Genomic DNA, 5,674 nt, shown 5'->3' on the forward strand with positions numbered 1-5,674 from the left:
TTCTTATTTCATAATAGGATAAATTCTGCTATTTGTCCCTGTACTTTTACAAAAGTTGAAGATTTAATCTCTATACTTTTTAAAATTTAAAATTTCAGTGCTTACTAAACAATAATTGTTAAATTTTATTAAACTAAGTTATGATATTTCCAAATTCTGATGTAGTAAACATATTTTCATATATGTATTATCCATATTAGTTTGTTATTTTCATACATTACTCACTAAAAATAATTTAGTTAATAGATTAACAACTATCATTTGCGTCAAGACTGAAATTTTAAAAATAAAAAAGTAAAGAGACTTAGAATGATCCAAATGGATTTAACTGCTACTATTTGGGTTAAAACTAAAATTTCAAAATTTTTAAAAATATATATATATATATAAACTAAAATTGACCAACTTAAAAATACAAAAACTAAATATGATCAAATTAAAATAAAAGGACTAAATTCAAAACATTCACAAAAATATAAAAACTAATAGCAGAATTTAAATAATGTAAATTCACTCATGATAAAAGATGTCTTCGTGTTGTGGGCAAAATAAATCTCTTGAAAAAATTAGACTCTATCGTTATTCAATTTGACACGCACTCAACTCAACTCAATTGATTTAAATTCAAACACGATTCAACTCGATTTAATCATGAAGAGAAAATAGTTTAGACCAAATATATCTCTATTATTATAAAAAAAAATTATTGAATTCACGTTACGAGAATTTTTTTTTTTTAAGTTTACAAAATATTTTAAGGATATATTTAACTTTTAAATGTTTTATGTATAAAGTAAAAGTTAGATTGCATTTTGTTCTCTCTACCTAAATATTGGATAAATTAGTCCTTATACATCAAATCAAATAGTAAATCGGTCATTTCTATTAAAAATTTCATCCCTTTGTACCATTAAAAATTGGCATAGTTGATAGAATAACCAGACATTGACGCTTGGCGTGTCACGTGTACCTCATGCTGATGTATATGGACCAATTTTTAACAATAGAAATGGATGAAACTTTTAACAGAATGACCAATTTACTCTTTGATCTAACATATAAAGACTAATCTGCCTATTTTCAATAGAGAGGCTAAAATGCAATCCAAATCCTTATATAGGGACCTCCATAATACCTTTACCTATATATTATATTTAAAATAAGAAAATTTAGTCCATTCCTTAGAAAAACAACCCTAAAAAGGTATGTCATTTAAAAACGGTCGTTATTAAAAAAATGACAAAATTAATTGATGGAAAATTCGATTAGAAAAAATTAATTTTTTTTGAATTTGGAGTTAATTGAATTGAGTTATTGGAGTCAACTCGAATAAGTAATTCGAGATTTGAGTTTGAATCAAGTTGAGTTTTACAATTTGAATAACTCGAATAATTCGAATAACAAATTGGTGTAAATATCCCTTTTGTCCCTGTCAATTTTGAAAATGAACAAATTGATCTTTCTCTTAACAAAAATCATAAAAATAAAATAAAATAATTTATAAAATTAAAAATTATTTATAAAAATTTTAAAATTTATATTTAAAAAAATTATAATAAATTTAAAAATCTAAAAATATATACAAAGAAAGTTAGAATTTTAAATCTTTTCTAAAATAATAATTTTGAGAATCTAAATAAGTTAGTTAATGATTCAAGATTATCATGCTAAAATATCTTATATTTTTATTATTATTTTTCTTTGAAAAAGTTTTCAAATTTATATGCTCAAACATGGAATTAGTTATATTATAACAAGATTTTAATTTGACATATTTAATTTTTTAATTTAATTCGAATAATTTCACTTGATTCAAATAGAGTTAGTATGATAAAATAGGACTTGTCAACTCGATTAACTCAAAATTTTTTACTCTATTCAACTTGATTCAATCGAACACTCACTTCTAGATTGAATTGAAAATTGGTAATTTAACTAATGTTTGTAATACCCTGAAAATTTCTACAGTAAGATATTATCCTTATAGTAAAATAAGAAAATAAAGTGACAAGAAGAGGAAAAATGAGTTATGTCACTAGGAATTATATTATGACATATTGATTCAAGAAAAGACTAAATTGTAAAAGTGAGAAAAGTTTTGTGGCCTAAGAGTAAATATTCAAAATTTGAGGGATTAAAGTGTAAATATGAAAAAGTGGAAGGACTAATAGTGAAAATATTTTAAGGGTGGAATGATCTAGAAACCAAAGAAAATTGATGAATTAGGACCAAATTGAATAGGTGAAGAAATATGATGGACTAAATTGTAACTTTACCAAATTAAGTGATGACTCAAGAATAGAATTTTAAAAGATCACAAAGGGCAAAATGGTCAATTGGAAGAGAGAGAAATCTAGAAAGTAATGATGATGTTGGTGATATTTTATAATTATTTAATTAGATAATTTTTATTTATTTAATATTTTAATAACATATTTTATTATTTTATTTAGTCTATATATATGTGTGTGTGGAAAAAAAAAACACACTCCATCATTGTCCATGCATCCCATGTTAGGAAGAAGAGAAGAGAAGAAATAAACTTTTCATTCTTTACAATTTAGTCATTCCACAAAACATTCACCATTTTCACCTAGAAATCAAAATAATTTTCATAGTTACCAAGAGAGAAAAATAATAAAGAGACTATGGAAAGCTAGAATATTAAGTTAGATTCAAGAAATAGAAGCTGGAAGAGAGATAAAATGAAGTTAAAAGATTGGAAACAATAAGACAAGGTAAGAACATCAAGATTTCCATGTATTTTTAAGTTTGATATTATTGAAAAAGCATGGAAATGAAGCTAAAGTAGAGTTTTCTTATATATGGTTCTATGTTCTTGATATATCAGTGAAGAGAAATAAGAGAAAGTGGTGGGAAATATTGTAGAGAAAGAAAATAAGGGTGTTATAAATTTAATAATTAACATTTTACACTAAAACAGTTTTGGGCAGCAGCAGTAGTTTAACTTTCAGAAATCACAAAAAATTTTAGAAATAGAATAATGAATAAAATATTAAATTAAATCTTATTAAGTCTAGTTTCTTATAGAAGAAACCTTGTAAGCAATAGAATTGTGAATCATGAGATATAATAAATTTTGTGAGATAAGGTCAAAATGATTTCAGGTTCCCCTATTCTGACTTTTAAAAATCATAAAAAATGGGATAAAAATAATTAGGTTCTTAAAGTTATATTTTTAAAATCCTGAATGAGTCTATTTTCAATAGAAACAAATGAGAACATCATCCGAATCCTTTACAATGAAATAATTAATTTTTAGTAAAGAAGGGTCAGAACTGTCAGACAACAGAATAAGGGTGAATTTAAAGAATAAACTGTACTTATTGGATAAACCAAAAATTCTGAAAATTTTATGGTAAGAATATACGTAAGTCTAGTTTCATGGAAAATTATCGGATCTTAATTTCGAGTTCTGTAGCTCAAGATATAAATAATTTAGTGACTATGACGCAAATGGACAGTTTTGAATATACATATAAGTAAATGGTGAAATTATTGATAATGTTACTTGTAGCATGTTATATAAATTTAGGATGTGGAATGGAGAGGAGGAGGAGGAAAATATGTATGAATATTCAGTTAGCATGGCTAATTTGTATGTTTTAGGCTCAGGGACTAAATTGAATAAAAATAAAACTTTATGGATAATTTTATAAAAATGTTAGAAATGACCAATTTGCATGAAATAGATTTTTTTTTTTGAAAAATCATCTTTCGATTGGGCTTTATTAAAATGTACCAAAAAATCTAACATAGACCTAAAATAACAAAAATAAAAGGACAACAGGCCCAGGACTAACTCATTGAGCCTTACTGGATCCTATAAGAAAATAATTGTAAGATAGGCCTAATAAATGAAAACACAGCATCATTCTCCTAAGAACAAGCCCGTATATTTTGGCTCCTAAAACATAATAGTATATTTTAGAACCTAATTAAAAAAACCACTGTTTCACTACCCAATCAAAAAAAGCAATCTGTTGCCCATCCCATCTAATCGTCTGCCGTTTCTTCTTCATGACGCTTCCAGATTTCTAATGAGAGCTCTTCCACCGAAGCTATTGATTGCTAATCTTTTCTCTCCATTTCACATTTTGCCTTCATTCTTACATTTTCCTCATCCTTTCCGCAAAACCCTTTCCAAATTTCCACAGAGAGTTGTATTCTCCTCGCCCTTTCATTTCCATTTCAAACACTCTCCAGGGTCTCATCTGACCTTTATGTTCAGTCCGGTTCTCGCACCCTCCCCTTGTCAGCATGTTTCTCAGCAAATTTAGGAACTCGTCCTATCAGATAAAACTTTTTATTTTCCTTCATTGATTCAGTGGCTATACTATGTGCTAGTTCATTTGTTGTTCGTGGGATGAACTCAAATCTGAAATTCTTGGAAATTGACAGTGACATCTGAATGTCGTAGATATAAGCCCCTATTTGAGATTTATTCATACTATCCAACTTGCACTTCTTTATTATTGCTAATGAATCACCCTCAATGATAACTGATGTCCATTGCATGTTAATACCGAGTCGAACTGCTGTGGGACATGCGAGAGCCTCAGCAGTAAAAGCCGAGGCAACGCACTCGTGAATCTCAGAGCACGAAACCAGAACCCTGCCCTTACTATTCCTAGCCACTAATCCCACTGACGATTGCCAAGATCTTTCATCAAAAGCTACATCGAAGTTGATCTTCACGACCTTTACAGGCGGAGGCTTCCTTTTACTAATAACTTTACATTTTCTTGTCTTTTTTTATTCTATCGCACTTAGCTCTGAGATGTAACTTTGTACGAAACATGCTATTTCTTTCCCAGTTTTGTTGGTCTTCTTGTGAATCCTGTTATTTCTGTCACCCCAAATTGCCCATAATGCATAGCAGACAACCTTACTCTGAGATGGAGAACTCTGCAAAAACACCCAGATGAGCCACTGTGCGAACTCCAGGTTCGGTTCTTGTAGCATATACTGATATGATAATTCTTTCCATACTGTTACTGAAATTGAACATTCTTTGAATAGGTGGTCCATACTTTCTGATCCTCGTCCACATCGAGGGCTTCTATGGTATTTAAAACTCTCTGCTGATACATATTGGCCCTTGTAGCTAAGAAATTTTTTGAAATTTTCTAGACTGTAATTTTTATCTTTGAGGGAATATCTGTACTCCATAGCTTTTTGTAAAATTCCTTGTAGTCGTTTTGTAAAGCGTAAGCTCTAGGCTCTTCTTCCATGTTCTGTAATAGTTTATAGGCGCTGCGCACTGTAAACTCTCCCGAGGGTTCACCACTCTAGGCCCGAAAATCTTCATGGGGTTCTTCTGCCAACGGTGTCCGAAGGATCTTTTCTACTACTTCCTCTGGAAAGGTAACTTCTATCAGCTCTTTTTTCCATGATCTGCTATTAATATCAATCAACTCAGCAACTCTAAAATCACTCGTATCATTAACTAAAGACGTTAATATGATATTTTCCAATCCTGGTACCCATGCATCATTAGGTACTGAAATATCCGAGCCCCTGCCTACCTTCCAACATAATCCCATTTCAACAGTACTCCGAGCGGCCCATATACTTTTCCATATGTATGAAACATTATTCTTCAACTGCACCTTTAAAAAGCTATCATTCAGGAAATATTTTCCTTTGAGAA

General features: G+C 29.3%; 1 long non-coding RNA gene across 1 annotated transcript; it reads left to right on the forward strand.

The window, feature by feature from the left end:
• The first annotated feature begins 3,974 nt into the window (after positions 1 to 3,974).
• Positions 3,975 to 5,459, forward strand: LOC107943629 (uncharacterized). The gene is made up of 2 exons (XR_001696032.2): positions 3,975 to 4,968; positions 5,044 to 5,459. It is a non-coding gene; the product is annotated as an uncharacterized lncRNA (long non-coding RNA).
• Positions 5,460 to 5,674: the final 215 nt, after the last annotated feature.

The sequence above is a fragment of the Gossypium hirsutum genome, chromosome A02, assembly GCF_007990345.1.
Source record: "Gossypium hirsutum isolate 1008001.06 chromosome A02, Gossypium_hirsutum_v2.1, whole genome shotgun sequence".
Taxonomy (NCBI): domain Eukaryota; kingdom Viridiplantae; phylum Streptophyta; class Magnoliopsida; order Malvales; family Malvaceae; genus Gossypium; species Gossypium hirsutum.